We start from the raw sequence: 18,929 nt of genomic DNA, 5'->3' as shown, positions 1-18,929 counted from the left end.
CTGATAGGAGCTAAAACCGCCTATGTGTTTGTGGTTGCATTTTGGAAGGTGGTTTTCTCTTTGTGATGTGTATTTCCTTGAGGTGTCCAGGTGTCATGTGCTGTATTTTTCTGTTTGCCCATTTTGCTGCTTTTGTTTTTCCTGTTTCTTTTTTTTTTTAAGATTACTTATTTATACATACAAGAGCTGGGGTGTAGGCCAGAGGTGCAGGGGGAGGATTTACCAGAGACAGAGAGGGGAGCAGAACAGGCAGATCTACTGAAAAACACTGCTGAGGGCAGCAGCGGGTGAGACAGCAGAGGTCTGCTGTGCCATGTGGGTAGCTCCTTGGCTGGGGATCAAACTCATGCTGCAGTGGCTGCTGATAGCTTCATAGTGCTGAGACTTAACGTCTTGTGCCACCAAGGAGGGGCTCCTGTTTCTTTTTAAAGTGACTCTAGCAGTAACTTAGAGATTTACTTACTTCTGAATTCTTTATATATAGCAGGTGGTATTGGGGTTTTATTTTTTGGCCTTCTGTAGGTCAGCAATCTGATCTTAAATCTCAGTTGGGGTAAAGGAGGGTACAGATACTGGTAGGAGGGGGGCAGGCAACTGCCTCATGCCTGTGGCCCCTCCTCTCTGGGCTTCTAGTCCCAAACCTCTGTAGACTGCACATTGTCAGTGAGCTGCGCAAAGTTAGTACCAGTGTGATGAGTGGGTGGGGGACACATTATGTTTGTTCTTTTCACAGGGGACCTGGCCCCCTGTGAGTACCTCAGCTCCTTTGCACGTAACTCCCCTCAGTCTGTAGTGTGTGCCTCACCTACTGAGCTCTCCCATCCCTACGGCCCCTGGCAGCGTGGCTTGTAAGGTAGCCTTCTGCGTAAGCCCCAGAGCCCTAATCATCTCAGAGCCACCTGAAACACTAGAGCACACAGAGCACCCACGATCACCCCCAGACCTGGGCTACAGCTTGCTCCTCACCCCTACACTCAGCACATGGATGGGGGACTCCAGGCCCCGCAGAGCACTGCCAGCATCCCGGGGCCCTGTGCTCATAGATGCTTCCTACCGCCCCTCCATCCAGGTCTGTCCCACTGTCAGCTTGGGGTCTTCTGCAGCAGCGTCATGGCATCGCCTGGAACAGTTTCGATACATGCCAAGACTTTAGAATAACAATATAATAGACAAGGAGATTTGCTAAAATTATAAAAACCAGAATGTGCAAGCATTGCATCAGAACACATCGAATACTTAAGAAGTTTCACAAAAAAGCTTTCAACCGCCAATATTAACATGCATACGTCTGCTAAACATTTTCCTCAAGTGACAGTGCTTCCCATTAAGGTCCAGTATACCAGATAACACCTACAGGTCGAATTCATCTACTGTCTTTCCCATTAGGACAGGGAGAAATTTTATGGGATGTCTCAGGAGCTCTATTGAGAGTTTCATATAATTTCCTCTAATCAGCCAAACACAATAATGCCAGTTTTTTTTTTCTTCCTAATTTAGATTTCTGGGAAATTTTATCATACATATTGCAGGGGGGGACCATTTAATTACCCAACATTGACAATTTCAGATATCAAAGCTCCAACAAGCCTCAGCCAGCACAACACTGACAAACCTTAACTTATTATTGTGAGTCCATAATTGGAATCATTAACCTTTAAAACAACCTTAATTTCCCACTTCCATGTTACCCAAGTTTAAAGAATTCAGCAAACTCACCTTAGGATGCCGCTTCTTTGCAGTATATATCCAACTGAAATGGCACAGGTAAAAAGGAGAAAAAAAAACATTAAAATTGATAACAAAACTTCAAAGACAGACATGTTTGAACCCAAATCATTAAATTCAAAATTAGTTTTCATGTTAACCAGAGATTATCCCAGATCACACTTCCTGGAAGCACCTATACGGTTCCCATTATATTTCTAAACGAACCGTCATAGCAATTTTTATATCCTCTGGATGCCAGAACAATTAGATACAAAGGGGAAAGATGTAGAAACATACAATATTTAGACACAGACGGATCCCTCAGTTTTCACTAAACCCACGTGGACTCTAAACAACTGCAGTTTTACTTGTATTCACAAAGATCCAGAGCTTTCTCTTTGCTGCTTTGTGAAGAGAACCCCTAATTCCTTGAGGCTAGATTCTTCTCACCACTGCTGAAGTGAAAGGCAGTTTTACTCACATTGAAGAAGCCAGGCTGTTAGTCCATCATACCCACACATTTGCCTACAAAACAGTTTGCAAAGAGATCAAAAGTAAGAATAAAACATAAGTCCATACACAAAAACCTCAGAAGAACCAAAGTTAAAATAACCAAATAATTAAAACCCAAAATCAAAGCCAATTTCCTTCCATGGAGTCAAAGTCAAAATCCCAAAATTTGAGGAGCATGAACAGTAGAGATCATGCATCCTATATACTTTAAATTTTGGAAGGAGAAAAATTAGAATATTTACCAAGAAAAGCTCATAGTCTTATCATCTCAGGGTTCCCAGTGTTTGCTAGGAAGCTCATGTTGGGGTATCTAGCAACAGAAGCCAAAAAATACGTAGATTTTTGTCCTTTTCTAAATTAATAACTCTAGTCTTCAGCTGGTTCACAAGACCCCAGGGTCTTGATCGCTGGGTTGTTAGGGACTTCCTTCACACCAAAGTGATGTACCAGGGGCTTATGTCTGCAAGTTCAAAGTGTGAGTGGATAGCAAAGCTTCCTAAAAACCAGACATTTCTCTGACAGTTGACCCTAGTCATGTCTACTCTGCCAGGTCTCCCTCCCCTGATCTGGAAGGATGTGGTGTTCATCTTGAAGGTAGAGAAATCTTAGAGCAAGGTGCAGAGCAACAGCCCAAATCTCCTGCTGTGCTTTACATACTGTTTAATTTCCTGCCTTTTCTTGCTTTCCACCTGGGACCTGTCCTTACAATGTCCTTCTTTCTTGCAGTAAATTCACTGGTTCTTCCTTCAAGGTCCACTTCTGCTTTCTCTCTGAATCCCTCCTCTCTTTCTCCTAAGCCCTGGCCCAGAGCTCTTTTTTCCTCCAACATTTTCACATTGGTCATATAAGACCAATGTCATAAATTGACTTCTCACATACTTATAATTTATACTGTGACGTTCTACTGCCTCCATACCCTAAAATTCAAGAAATCCAGGAAAACACTTAGGTTTCAAAACATATAAGCTTTGAAAAAATATATAAATTGTATCAGTATTGGTTCTGTGGCATAAATGCATTAATGCTGATTCCAGTCAAACCTAAGTTATTTTCATAAAGTAGCCTAAGTACTTAAATAATCTGCCTTATTATGTCTTAAAACACCTGAAAATTCTTTTCATTTGGGAAAAAAAAAACATTTCATATAACTAATAGCAAGTTGTTTTATGCAGCACCTGAACACCTAATGGGCACCACATTAACCCATGATATTACACAAGTAAAACGAAGTGGTGCGTTTGCTATTTATGCTTGAAATCTGTGCGTAAACAATCTGCTGTAAGTGCAGGTGATTGATGAATAAAACATCGCTGATCAAGCTGGCTGCAACTGAAATTTGGCTTAATCCTGCTGGTTTAATTTGGTTTGGTAGCTTGTTTTTTTTTTCCCCCCCTTCTTCTGATGTTGTTTTTGCTTGAGGTGGATAAATATATATATTATGCATGGAGCAAAATGAGCAATGTAAATTTAAATACCTGAAACAGGTGATAAGAGTTGTTCAGCTGCTATCAGATATTATGCTTCTCTTAAGGAATAGCATAAAAAATAACTCCCCATTTCTACCCTGGGGAAAATGTGTCTCCATCTCTTTATACTACAGGTCCATCTCAAAGGTTTTAAGTCAATAGATGAGTGCAATTGGCCTCCCCGGTGGTGCAGCGGGTTGAGCACAGCACTGTGAAGCTGTCCGCAGCCCCTGCAGCACGGGTTCGATTCCCGGCCGGCCAGGGAGATTCCCACATGGCGTGGCAGACCTCTCCTCTCTCCCCCGCTGCTCCCCTCAGCAGTGTATTTCGGTCGATTGCCTGTTCTGCTCCCCACTCTGTCTCTGCTGAATCCTCTCACCCTCCCACGCCTCTGGCCTATACCCCAGCTCTTGTATAAAAATAAGTAAATCTTTAAAAATATAGATAAATGCATTTTCTTGCTCATTTCATTATGTTTGGAGAAATGACACATGATACATTTTTAAATATATACAAGTACAATTGTTTGTACAACATTGTTTTAGGGACAGTGTTCTTGACTCATGATATCTGGTACAAGAGAGAAAAGTGTTAAATTTTGATAAGTCAGGTGGCGTTGACAGCTGAACAAACTGTCAAGTTAGTCATAGAATGTACAGGATCTGTGTCATAATCTGGGTTTTCCCCTTGTGTGATGGATAATTTCTATCTAAACATCACATCTCTTCCTTATTAATGTAGTTTAAAACCCAGGGGATAGATATAAACCTAAGCCAGATACTTAAAGAGGAAGGTCTTTCTATGTACCACATTCCTTGAGCGAATTATCATGTTTAATTTAGTGATAATAAATATCAATGCCTTTTCCTTTCATACTTGAGGGAAATGTTTACATAGTTTAAAATGGAGGAAAATGACATTAATTTGCAGACTTTTCTATATCTTTCTGCCCGACAGAATACTCTGCTTCTGTAAACTCTGGACCTGGTAAAATAATCTACGAGCATAACTACAAGTTGATCTGATATGATAGCAAATAAAATCAACAGTATTCTATTACTTAATATATCAGCGCCTGAGCACATACCAAAAAAAATGTATGGATTCACAATTTTTAAAGCCTATATAAAGAAACTCTTATAAAAGCTTAACTTTAGACTTGCTACTTATTATTTGTGAAATGTGATCTTTATCTGCTGTGCAAAGTTTCTAGAATTAACCATAATTTCTACTACTTGCACTCTACCGAATAGTGCTTTTCCCCTAAGTATAAATTCAGTAATAGCATTTTTTTACTTAAAAAACATACCAATTTTATTTTTAAGATGTCAGATAACTTGACATTAAGGGTATTCAAATTGGCACCAAATACAGTGCTAAAGTACTATAAAATTAAGTTTTAATAAGTGCTTAGTGAACTTAAACTTAATGAGATATTACAAAATTCTAACAACTAGGTATCTACAGATTTATGAAAACTTGAAAAATGTTGATATTATATGTGCATAGTCTACATATTCTATGCCTCTATCTATTAATTGATGTAATTTATTTACTTATGTATGAAGAAAGGTGGAGAAAAAGAGCAACAGGAGCAGAGACAAAAAAGCTAGAGATAAAATAAAAAGAAATTCACTAAAATTGTTCTGACCTTGAAATTAGGAACTAAGTATTACTTTAATAATAAGTCAATAAAATTCAATTTTTGTGAATTTAACTTGCTGATAATCAGAACTAAATACATTTCTTAGGTGAACACTCCAAGACTATTATCATTAATCTAATATTTTCCACAAGATAATCACATTTAACAGCTGAAATTGTGTCCAAAACAATGAAACAATGTAAATATTTTTCAGGAAAATTAATAATTTTCATAGCCAGCATACAGTGACCATTTTATATGCCTGACACTGTGCATTTGCACATACTGTTTTATTTCTACAACGACCCAAACTCACTCTTATTATATATATGGCATTTGAAAAAAAACAGAAAGACTAGGCAACTTTACAAAGTCCTGGAACTAGTAAGTCCAGCCAGCCTTCAAACCAAGGCAGTTTCATTCCAGAATCCATGCTTTCAACATTCCTCAGTATTCCTTCCCAGATACATTTGATCCTATGTCTGTCATTGATTGCAAGTGGTTGTTTGGAATAATTTATTGACTACTGAACATTTCCCTAGGGAAATGTGACTCCCCAAATAATGTTCAGAAATCATAATTTTTTTTGCCTGTTGGCAGAGACTGTCAACTAAAGACCTCACTTTATCATAACTTGTACAAATTGTCCTGATGGTGATTAATAATTTAGGTAACCATGCATTTGAATTGTATTTAGTAATATTTTCACCAGTAAGTCAAGAAGCATCTTGCCAGATTTTCATATATTTTTGAAAAATGATAGTTTTAATTTTCGAGTAAATGCAATAAATGTAATGTAGAGGCTTAAACACAATGCAAATGTGTTATCTTACAGTTGGGAAGGGCAGCAATTTGATGCAGGTCTCAGTGGGCTAAAGTCAAGGTATCTGTAAGACTTCCTTTCTGGAGGTTTTAGGAATCTGTTTCCTTGCTCTTAGAGGTTTCCCATGTTCCCCTTCGTCCATCTGTAAAGCCAGAAAAATTCAATCTGACTTTTCTTCTGTAGTCACCACTCTCCCTGACCAAAGCTGGAAGAAGTTTTCTAAATTTCAGGATTCTATAATTACTTTGTGTCCATTGGATAATCCATATTACTCTCCCACCTTAAGGTGTTTAATCACATTTGTAAAGGATGTTATCACAAAAATTCATATTTACAACTTCTGGGGATTGCTTCTGAACATCTTTTGTGGGACATTATTCTGCATAACTTAATTCTTTTTTTTTTTTTAAAGATTTATTTATTCATTTATACAAGCACTGGGTACAGTCAGAAGCACGGGAGGGTGAGAGGATTCACCAGAGCCAGAGCAGGGAGCAGAACAGGCAGTTTGACGAAGTACACTGCTGAGGGGAGCAGCGGGCAGCAGGAGAGGTCTGCGCGCCATGTGGGACCCTCCTCCGGTGGCCGGGGAGCAACCGGGGATCGAACCGGTGCTGCAGAGGCCGCGGGCAGCTTCGCAACCCAGCGCTCAACCGCTGCGCCACCGAGGAGGCCCTGCATAACTTAATTCTTAAGCATGACTTAATGTTTTGGGTTACATTCTCCTTTTCACACTATAATAGTCTCATTACCAAAATACTTGATCAAAACTTGGTCAGTAGTTGATTTCTAATCTTAATCTTTGCTTGGATTTTAGATAGCATTGCTTATTAATTTCTTACAAGTGATATATTTGACTAATCAAAGATAATTGCATATATTTTGTTGATACATTTAATTAAGATAAAAAGATTTTTTAAATGGGTAAACTTTATCCTTTCAATGCTCTATTTATAGCTCTTGAATTTCTCCTCTATTTTCTGGGTTACCCACCCAGCTGGGATCAGTAAAGCATCGTCTTGCTTCAGTGAATGTATACATGGTTCTTCTCCTTACTCTGAAAGGCCCTCTTTAGCACCTAAACAGACTTATGTAAAAAGTAAAAAAATTAAACTGGAAACAGAGTATTAGCTTACAATGAAACACCCAGGCCAGAATGTGTCACTGGTGAGTTCTTGTGAACATTAAGCGAATAAATAATAATGATCTTTAACAAGCTCTTTTAGGATATAACATTTCTGTACTCAGTCTATAAGGCTGGTATTACCCTGACACCAAAATCAGACAAAGCCTTTGCAACTAAACTACAAACCAATATTCCTAAAGTTTTAGATGCAAAAATCTTCAACAAATAAATGCAGAAATTAACAAGTGTTGATGAGGTCCTGAAGCAACAGGAACCTGTATGAATTGCTGTTCAGGATGTAAAATCATAAAACCACGTTGAAAAATCATTTGGTAGTTTCTTCAAGAATTAAACATAGGGGCCTTCCCAGTGGTGCACTGGGTTGAGTGCAGCACTGTGAAGCTGTACACAGCCTCTGCAGTGCATGTTTGATCGCTGGCCGGCGAGGGAGATATCCACATGGCGCAGCAGACCTCTCCTGCATTGCCCGCTGCTCCCCTCAGCAGTGTTTTCCATCATCTGCCTCTTCTGCTCCCCACTCTGTCTCTGGTAAATCCTTTCACCCTCCCGTGCCTCTGGCCTGTACCCCAGTTCTTGTATAAATAAATCAATCTTTAAAAAAAAAGAATTAAACATAAACTTTAACATATGTTCCAGCAATTCCACTCTCAGGATTTACCCAGAAAAATAAAAACATGTGCCAGTAAAGACAAGTATGCAAGTATTCATGGCAGCATTATTCATAAGAATCAAGGAGTGGGAACAACACCAGTATCTACCATCTAATGACTGGAGAAACAAGATATGATACAATTTGGAATGGAATAGAAAAATGATATAACAAATCAAATTAATAAGCAATGAATACATTCTGCACACAAACTTCAAAAACCATGCTTACTAAATCAGGCAGTAAGCAATTACGAAGTCTGTGATTCAATGCATAAGCTTTGTCCAAAAAGCACATAAATGTTTATCTTGAGGGTGGAAGTAGATATGAGTTGCAAAGAGGTATGGAAAACTTGGCAAGGGGTGGGGGTGACAGAAATGCGAAAAAAAAATGGATTTTTATAAGGGTTACACAATCCTATAAATGTACAAAAATCCAGTGAATTATAAACTTATAGCAAATTAATTTATGGTATTAAAATTACAGTTCAGAAGAGAGGCTAGAAATATTCCTTTTATTAGGAAACATACTATGAATGAAACATATACAAGTAAAATTTCAATATGGGGAAAATGCGTATTTTTCATGACAATCATTGAAACATTTTTATAAACCAATATGTCTATTAAAAATGGAAGCAAGGATACCTGTCCCCCATTTTTCTGACTTTTTTTCCTAGTCTGTTCCTGTGTCATCACAGCTTGTTATTTCTTTGGCTGCCTTCATTGAAAGGGACAGACATACTTAGAATTGTGATTTACTTTAATAAAACGATTCTACCAGGAGGAGCAGGTGACAGTCAGATTGTAATGGATGTGTACACTTTCTGATCACAGCACCTCACACTCTTTCCTGTTAGAAAGTGGTTCCACGCTAATGTACCAAATTTGATGATTTGAAAAGACATGTCTCTCAGGTTGCCATTATGTATAAATCTCATGTTTATAGGTGTCATGGAAAAGCTCTGGGTGTTCTGACACAATAGGTCCCATGCTTGATGGCACCACAGTTATTTTGTGTATTTTGGTCAAGATGTTTAACCTCCCTGATATTCAATTGGTATTTGACAGTGGAAAAGAAAATGCTAACTCCAAAGATTGTGGAAGTTACGTCCAGTGCTTTTCGTAAGAACTCAGTAAATGGTTGTTTTTCCTTTTTTTTTTTTTTTTTGGTGCCGTTCATTCTCTATGCTATATTAATATCTATTTTTATAACTATATATTTTTATAATCCAAAAGTAATAGTGTGGTTTAAAAAGGTATTTCTTTTGTGAAATGTGTTCTTTTTAACATGGTCAAGTTAATAGTAGAAATAATAGGTAATATTCACCGAGTGCTCACTCTCTTCTAGGTATACTTCTATACTTTTTATAAGAAATACTTCATTTCAGCTAAATACTGTTATTATGAACATTTTATAAATACAGAAAACAGAGTAGTTAAGTGACTTGACTAGAGTTTAAGTAACAAATGGTCCTGCTTAGAAATTAAACGCAGTCAGTCTGGTCATGGTTAGATATGGAGGATCTTGTATGAGTTTTGACATTTAAGGAAAATTCATAGTATCAAGAGTTTAGTTCATGTGATACACAACACATTTGTTATTATATACCCAATTCTATACAAAGGATTATCTTTGAAAAGTTTCACTTTCATAACTACTTTTTTAAAAAGATTTATTTATTTATGCATACAAGAACTGGGGTACACCTAGAGGTGCAGAGGGTGAGAATATTCACCAGAGACAGAGTGGGGCACAGAACAGACAGACCAAAAACACTGCTGAGAGGAGCAGCAGGCAAGACAGGAAAGGTCCACTGTGCCATGTGGGTAGCTCCCTGGCCAGCTGGGGCTCGAACGCATGCTGCAGAGGCTGCTGACAGTTTCACAGTGGTGCGCTCACCCCCCTGTACCACCAGGGAGGCCCTTTCACAGCTACTTTTTACAGGCAGGTTCTATTGTCCATATTTTACAGATTGGAAAGCTTGGACTCAGTGATCTAAAGGTTGCTTGAGGAGAGTAAATTCATGACAAGGATTGTTTAACAAATACATAAAAGACAAGTTTCTGTTTATATTAACTTAAAAAGCATAAGGCTACATGTAGAAAAGTTCTCTGATGTCAGGTTTTAAAAAAAAAAAACTGTGGTAGAATCTCTTTTTACAATTTTCATAGAACTATTAAACTACTAATTTTATATATGGTGTGTGAGATAGTACGTTGTTGTCATTTGTTGAAGAGACTTTCCCTTCTCTAATGTATAATTGTGGCTCCATTGTTATAGATGAACTGTCCAGTAGGAATGGGTATATTTCTGGGCTCTCAATTCTATTCCACTGGCCTATGTGTCTATTTTTATTCCAGTACCATACTGTCTTAATTACTGTAGTTTCATTATATAATTTGAAGTCTGGGAATGTGACAACTGTGTGCCTCTTTTTTTTTTTTTTTTTTCCCCAGGATAGCTTTAGCTTTGGCTCTATGGGGTCTTTTGTGGTTCCATACAAATTTCAGTAATGTTTATACTATTTGTTGGAAAATGTTACTGAGGCTGTGGTAAGAATTGCATTGAATCTGCGTATTGCTTTGGGTAAGATGGTCACTTGAGTAATGTTAATTCTTTTAATTCATGAAATGGAATAGCTTTCTCTTTGTGTGTCTTCATTTTTTTAAACAATGTCTTAGTTTTCCTTTAGACATCCTTCTACTTTATTTCTAGGTATATTTGCTATTGAAGTGATTGCAAAGGGGGTTGTTTTCTTGATTATTTCTCTTCTAGCTTATTGTTTGTATATAGGAATACAACGATTTTTGTGGTTTTATTTCATAACTTGCCATTTTTCTGAAATGATGTATTATTTCTAATAATTTTCCTTTGAGTTCCTAGGGTTCTCTATATATATTATGTCATCTGCAAACAGTGATTTATTTCACTTCTGCCTTCTCAATTCAGATTACTTTTTTTTCCTCATGTCTGTTTAGTCTACTAGGACTTCTGATACTATGTTGAGTGGTAGTGGTGAGTGGACATTTTCGTCATGTACTTAATGGAAAAGCTTTCAGTTTTTCATCATTTAGAATAATAGCAGCTTTGGGGTTGTCACATGGCTTTTATTGTGTTTATATGTTTCTTCTACCCCAATTTTGAGGGTTTTTTTAAAATCATAAATGGATGTTTAGTAATGGCACATGCTTTCTCTGCATCTATCAGTGTAACTGTGACTTAATCTTTCATTTAGTTGAATTACACTGATTTAATTGTTATCATCTCAGAATACATCTCACTTGGTCATGATGTGGGACTGTTGAATTTGATTTGCTAAGATTTTATTGAGGATTTTTGCCTCATGTTCATCAAATAAATTGGTCTGTAATTTTTTGGTGACTTATTTGTTTGGTTTTGGTATCAGGGTAATGTTAGCTTCATAAAATATGCTAGGCATCCCCTTTTCCTGTTTTGGGGAAGAGATTGAGGGAGAGGTACTTGTCCATCTTTGCAGGTTTGGTAGAACTTCCTAGTGAAACCATCTGGTCATTGAGTTTTGGTCTTTTGGGAGGCTTTTGATTACAGTTTCCCTGCTTGTAATTGGTCTACTTAGATTTTCTCTTCCTGATTCACTGTCAGAAGATTCTATTTCTTTATCATGGCAATATTTTGAACTCTATCTGATGGGGGGATAGAATCCTCCACATTTCAATGGTCGAATTCTGGAAAGTCACTCCCTCAGGGTGATGATACAGTCCCTGGAGGTGTCAGGGTGCCATGTGTTGTGTTTTTCTGTCTGCCCATCCTGTTGTTTTTTCTGTGCCTATTTCTTTTACTGACTCTAACAGTAGCAGATCTGCAGTGCTGCTGCTTTTCCAGCAGGTGTTTCTGTGTCTTTGTTTTGTTTTTGTAGCTTTTCCCAGCTTTATATGATTTTAAGATGTTGACCTTTTCAAGCTTCTCTAGGTCTGTGGACCTAATCTTGCAGTTGCAGCTTCTGGTTCAGGGGGTGGGGAAGAGGCTTGGAGGGGATTAACTCATGTCTGTGGCACCACCACTATCCCTCTGCTCTAGGGTTCCAAACGTGAGTCTCTGCAGACTGTGCATTGTGAGTTCCACAAGATCAGCGCCAGTCCTGAGGGGTGGGGTGGGGTAGGAGGACTAGGCATCCCAGCTCACTGTCCTGTTCCTTGCACTGGTCACCCAACTTCTTCATATTTAGCTCCCTCATTCAGTGGTGTGCACTTCCACACTGCAGAGCCCTCCCCTCTCCAGGGCCACTGGCCAGATACTTTGTAAGGCGGTCTCCTACCCAAGGTTGCAACTTCTAGGCTGTGCTCCACCCAGATCTTGCTAAATGAAGCATGAATTGCTTCAATGTCCTTTCTGGTAGAGCCTTGCTGGTACCTGATTTCCAAGAAGTGTTTCAGTTTCACCCCAAGTCAGGATCCTCTGGGTGCAGCACCAGGTAGGTTAGCTTTCAGATCATTCTCCCAGGAACAAAGTAAGGAACATCCTCTGAAATCACCTTTGAATCTTATTGAACAGAGTTTAAGCAAGTTTTCTCAACTTTTACTATGGAATCTCTTGGGAATTTTGCTTGTTATTTTTGTCATGATGTGAAACAAATGTTGCATGGACTATGCTTAAAAATAGAGGTTCATTAATGTTATGCTAAGAGTCAGTATTAAGGCATTTCGGTGAGGAGCACACTGAATGATAGTGATGTGTTCCACTTACGCGTGGGCCAAAAATACTCCATGATGAGTTAACTTTTTTAAAATTATCAAGTTACTATATCCAATACCTTAAGTATGTGGCTAGTCTGTAGATGATAAACCAGTCTTAGATGCCACACAATTCATCCTCTGAATAAATTGCCAAAAGAAGTATACACAAATGTGTTGGCCATCAGTGAATGGACACTTGAGTCTGTCCTGATATTTCAACCACTGTGTCATTCACTGACCTACGATCTTTAAATAAGTTAATGCATTTGATTTGATTTTAGGCAAATTGTGAAGATGGGAGTCACTGCTGTCTCACAAATATCTCAATATGACTTTACATGATACTTTAAATAAGCCAAGTGCATATTTTTAGTTTGTCACTAGAGAACAACCTGATACTATAACTATTACTTTTACTTTGAGACTCTTGGTGGCTATTTTACTGATCTGTAAGCTCGAAGATTTTCAAAGGCTATTTCTTGATATGGGGAAATTAATCTTACAAGCAGAGTGGGAAAAATAAAAAAAAACTAGCCACAAAATAAGATTATTAAAGAGACTAAACATGCGAATAATCAAGGGTGGCATTTAAAAAATCACCAACATGCCAACTGAGATATTTACATATTCATGTATTTAGCTGTCTAGTTAGTGTAACCGTCAACTTTGCTGGTGTCACGGAGAATTAAAAATCTTAGCAGTCTGTAACAAATATGTATTTCATACTCAGTTTTTTTGGCCTCCAATGCACATGGACCTAAGAAGTAGTCCCTATTTTAGAGGTACTATTATCACTGCAGATGGAAACGTAAGAAAACTGGAAAAAAAAACATAATGGCTTTGAAGGACCTGTTCAAACAGTGTAATGTCGTATTTGCACGTTCAGATGGACAGGACAGCACTGTCTCCCACAGGAGACCCAGAAAGGCCACTTTGAGGAGAGGGGATGAATAATGCTCTCACAGTGAATAACACGAATATCTGACAATAGTACTCTATTGGCTATTTTCTTGTTTCTTTTTTTTTTTTTAAAGAAAATGATTTTTTTTTATCTTTTTAATTTTTTTTTTATTTTTTTCCAACAATAATTGCTTCCCCACACCCCCCCAGGTTGAGTCCCCATAGAATTTCCTTCCCCAAGGCACCCATGCACCCCCCTCCCTCCCTCCGATCCCTCTCCCTCCTCCTCCCCTGCAGTATGTCTCTGATTTGTAATTGTCTGGTTTTGCTTTGTTGTGGGTTTGTTTTTTTTTTTTTTAAGATTCACTTATTTATTTATACAAGCACTGGGCACAGCCAGAAGCATGGGAGGGTGAGAGAATTCACCAGAGCCAGAGCGGGGAACAGAACAGGCAGACCGAGGAAAATACACTGCTGAGGGGAGCAGCGGGCGGCAGGAGAGGTCTGTCATGCCATGTGGGACCCTCCCCGGCGGCCAGGGATCGAGCCAGTGCTGCAGAGGCTGTGGCTGCGGGCATCTTCTCAGCCCAGTGCTCAACCACTGCGCTACCAGGGGAGGCCCAGCTTTGTTGTGTTTTGTACTGTTATTATTTTTTTTTAACACTGATGTCTTATTTGGTTCCCCTATATTCCTGTTATAAGTGAAATCATCCGATATTTTTCTTTTTCCTTCTGGCTTATTTCACTGAGCATATTTCCTTCTAGCGCCAGCCACATTGCTGCGAATGGCATGAGTTTATCTTTTTTGATTGCTGAATAATCCAGTCAAGAAATGGGCAGAAGAACTTAAAAGACATTTCTCCGAAGAGGAAATGCAAATGGCCAACAGGCATATGAAAAAATGTTCAACATCCCTGATAATCAGGGAAATGCAAGTCAAAACCACACTGAGGTACCACCTTATACCAGTGAGAATGGCACATATCAAAAAAATAAGCAACAACAAATGTTGGCAAGGATGCAGTGAAAAAGGAACTCTCCTACATTGCTGGTGGGAGTGCAAACTGGTCCAACCACTATGGAAAGCTGTCTGGAGGTTCCTCAGTCTACTAAAAATGGAGCTACCATATGACCTGGCAATTCCACTCCTAGGGATCTACCCAAAGGACACAAAAACACTGATCCAAAAGGCCACCTGTACCCCTATGTATATTGAAGCACTATTTATGATGGGTAAAACCTGGAAACAACCCAAATGCCCAAAAATAGATGACTGGATCAAGAAGATGTGGTACATATACACAATGGAATATTACTCAGCAATCAAAAAATATATTTTTTTTTCTTATTTCCTATTACATTTAACAAACATTTTCATTGCTCCTCCATATGCTCTTCATGTTTCTAGATAGTCAGATAGGAATAGGGGTTTCCCTTTTCTCCTTCATAATTGTCCATACTGTATCATTTCCCATTTCTTGACTGTCTTGAAATAAGATACAACCTTATTCAACTTTGTTAAAACTCATATTTCTTGTGTCTCAGAGGAAAACATTTTTTAAAGACATTTGATTCTCTGTTCTGATCACATTATGCCCTCTCCTTTTATTCTCAATTTTCAATTGACAATTGATTCTCATTGTCCTGAATTGAATCATTTTAACCAAACTTCCTAACCTCAAGACACTGTTAGGCCTCTAATTATATTGCTACAGGCTTCCAAAGACTTTAGATGGATGCACTAAATAGGAACCCCACACTGTGCACGCAGAAGTCAAGTGGGCTTTAACAGGTCACATCTTGAATGGTGTGTAACAGGTCTTATCACAGTTCCTCATTCATATTATTCTTGTTACTGTTGTAGGAACCATTTATTATTTGATACCTGTTTTTCCCCCTAATGCTCACTAAGAACATTACCATTTTACTGTCATCACTCTGCTTTAATATTCCGGAGAGCGAGTTACTTATGCAATTTAAATTAAAATCATTTCAGTGATAGGTTGTGGGCTTTCTTATATTTACAGTGATAACTCTAAGTCAAGTGTGATTATTTGCAAGTAGCATCACAGTCAAATCAGAGTAGTTTGATGCTAGTATTTCTTACAAGAATGCTGGAGTTTTCCCACCTCTGGAGACATGCTTCACCCATTTGAATAATCCCTTTGGAGATGTTAGTAAGTCATAACTGTTCTACATCTGTTTAGTTTCCTGTAAGATGGAGATAAGCACATTTGCTTAGTTCCCTTTGTGGGCTTTTGTACTAGCATAACACATAGGTGTGTATACTGTAATATTAAGCACAAAAAATATGGTCATATTGCTATTAACAGTGACATAATTATTTTTAATATTTATCTGATTATATTACAAACATGAATAAGCAGGTCAGTGTCCTGACATGGAAATGTGTGTCCACTGTAAATGACAGTCCTCTTAACAATCTTAAGCTCTTTGGTAACTGCTCTGTCCCATGTTCGCAGGAGACAATGTGATAGGAATAATTCCAAATTAGAAATGTTCCTTTCAGTGGTTGACTTTGCCCTCTAATCATATTGCCAATTTCAGGTTTACTTAGGACAATGAATTAAAATTCAATGGAATGGATAACTCAGCCATGGCTCACTATACCAACCAATTTTCTTAGAATTTGATTATGCTTGAAATAAATGTATTGAAATAGTCGTCAAAAATCCAGTTGAGCCTGTATATAAAAGACATTTATATTATAATGAAGGTTCATTTTCTTCTAGAGACCACAGCATACTAAAATGCTGGGTGACATTAAAATATTGTTATTAACCATAACTCAGACCTGGATTCACTTTTACGTTATGTACGAACAATCAGAGGAGGGTTAGAGGGCAAATGTCGGAGCTGAGCTTAATGAGCACTGAGTAGGGTATTTGAACTTGTCATGGAGAACAATGGGTGGGCAGGCATTTTGAATTATCAAACTTCTGAGTTCCCCCCCCCCGCCCCATTTATGGCAAGATTTTGGAGAGCTTAGCAAATTGAAGTCTATATGAACTATTCTTATCCTTTTATGAGCCAGAGAACCATTAAACATTTTGAAAAGAGTGCATCTCTGGTTTCACCTCAATTTTTTACCTGCTTTTTTACTCTCCAGTTTGAAGATGTGCTCAGGTAAAAATATCCTTGTTCCTCTTAGCGAGGCAAGAATGTCTTTTCGTGCTTATTTGGACATTGTCATCATTAGTTATATCTTCACTCATCAGTTAGCAGACCTCTAATATGTGTCAGGGACTGCAATGAGGTATGTTGTAAATAATATTTCAACCTTTTGAAACTGTCTCAAAATTTTCATTGTCTTTTCTGTAGGGTAAACGTAATGATACTTACTGTTAGAAGGCATTTTGAATTTCCCAAGATTATAGAGTCACTAGAAATGAAAGAAGTGGGGTTAATCTCCCATGCTTTCTCTACAACTTTTTCTCCTAAGTGTACCAAAGAATTGTATACAGTTAATCAATTTGTCCAGTGTATTTCCAACAAGTAGAGGACTATATTTCCTTTTATCTGAGAGTAACCATTAGTGCCCAGAATGAAGGCTGTAGGGGCCTCCCTGGTGGCGCAGCGGTTGAGTGCTGGGGTGCGAAGCTGCCCGCAGCCTCTGCAGTGCCAGTTCGATCCCCGGCTGCTGGCGAGGGTCCCACATGGTGCGCAGACCTCTCCTGCTGCGCCCGCTGCTCCCCTCAGCAGTGTACCTTGGTCCTTCTACCTGCTCTGCTCCCCGCTCTGGTGAATTCCCTCACCCTCCCGCACTTCTGACTGTACCCAGTGTAAATAAATAAATCTTAAAAGAAAAAAAAAAAAAACAACCCAAAATGAAGGCTGTAGAGCAAAGACTCATTTTAACCTCTTTTTTTTGGATTAAAAGGGAAGAGAGGGCAGATCTACAATGTGTAGGACCGTAGGTGCAGTCCCAATTTGGTATGAGAATAGAAAATAACCACGGCTGTGCTGGTGAGGACCAGAGAGCTTAGGAAAGGATGTTGGATACTTTGAAAGGAAAGATGGTGACTATCAGAATAGGGAGGTTTTGCTAAGGGGAAAGTGGCTAAGACAGTAAATTCAAGGCATCAAGATGACGTGTATAACCTGAAACATTCATTTTTTTTATGTATATATTTGTACATCATTGTTCATTTTTGTGCAGTATTTGATTTTATTCATTCTGCGGTTAGAAGCCTTTTGATTCTCAGCTGACAGGGGCCATTTGAGGCGGACGTCAACTAAATTATAAGAGTGGAAGAAGTCAAGCAGATAACTCACCCAGGGGTTTGGCGATATGAGATGGCCAAGCAGATTTGTGTTAATTTACAGTATATGAAGGATATTTTGGGATTTTTAAGGGGTTGCATTGAATCTGTAGATTGCTTTAGTAGCACAGCCATTTTAATGATATTTTTCTAATTCGTGAGCATAGAATACCTGTTCATCTCTTCCTGTCTTCTATTTCTTTCAACAATGTCTTAGTTTTCTTTTACTTCATTGGTTAAATTTATCCCAGGACATTTAATTCTTGTTGATGATGATTGCGAATGCGGCTGTTTTCCAGACATCTCTGCTAGTTAATGATTTGTGCCTGTGAAGCCAAATTTACTGTCTGTGGATTAGAAAGAAAAGGCATGATTTAGATATTCTTCTTGTAATATCACAAGGATTTAGAAGATGATTTCAGACCAAATACAAGTAATTTTTAATTTTCAACAGGTATCACTAAGGGATTTGTTTGAAGTCAAACATAGAAAGTTACTTAATGCAATTTTCAAAAGGTTTAAGTTCAGTACATCACGAGAGTAAAACATTTAGAGTTTATTCCTAAACATACCTGTTTACCATACTCTCCTGCTGCTTTTGTCTTTTATGTGTACACAGTAGTTTATAAACTTGAGATCATAGTGACTATACTGTCATTTTATCTAATCCTCAATATTTGGCAGTAGTTCCATGCTACTTTATTTTTTTAAAAGATTTATTTATGCATACAAGAACTGTGGTACAGGCCAGAGGTATGGAGGGTGAGAGGATTCACCGGAGACAGAGTGGGGAACAGAACAGGCAGATTGACTGAAACCCACTGCTGAGGGGAGCAGCGGGCGAGACAGGAGAGGTCTGTTGCACCATGTGGGTCAGCTCCCAGGCCGGGGATTGAACTCGTGCTGCAGTAGTTGTGGATTGTTTCATAGTGTTGACGCTAAACCGCTTATACCACCAGGGACGTCTCCCATGCTACTTTAGAGATAAAGTTCAGGAGTCCCAGTCACCCAGCATGTCAGTACAGGTCTGAGGACATATTGGTAGGAATTATCTACTGGAAAGATTATGGAGACATATTCT

The 18,929-nt window shown here is 38.4% G+C and overlaps 2 long non-coding RNA genes across 5 annotated transcripts in view; one reads left to right on the top strand and one right to left on the bottom strand.

Moving 5' to 3' along the window:
• Positions 1 to 18,929, top strand: part of LOC119249240 (uncharacterized) — a 153,207-nt gene that overhangs the window by 114,366 nt on the left and 19,912 nt on the right. The window lies entirely within an intron of this gene.
• LOC119249241 (uncharacterized) lies at positions 1,713 to 16,947 on the bottom strand. Its single transcript, XR_005126116.2, has 3 exons — positions 16,929 to 16,947; positions 2,189 to 2,232; positions 1,713 to 1,750 (listed from the first exon to the last, which is right to left on the bottom strand). It is a non-coding gene; the product is annotated as an uncharacterized LOC119249241 (long non-coding RNA).

Source organism: Talpa occidentalis, unplaced genomic scaffold (assembly GCF_014898055.3).
Source record: "Talpa occidentalis isolate TD23 unplaced genomic scaffold, MPIMG_talOcc4v2.1 talOcc4.17, whole genome shotgun sequence".
Lineage (NCBI taxonomy): Eukaryota > Metazoa > Chordata > Mammalia > Eulipotyphla > Talpidae > Talpa > Talpa occidentalis.
The sequence above is the reverse complement of the archived record's forward strand: the minus strand, read 5'-3'. Positions and strand labels throughout refer to the sequence as shown.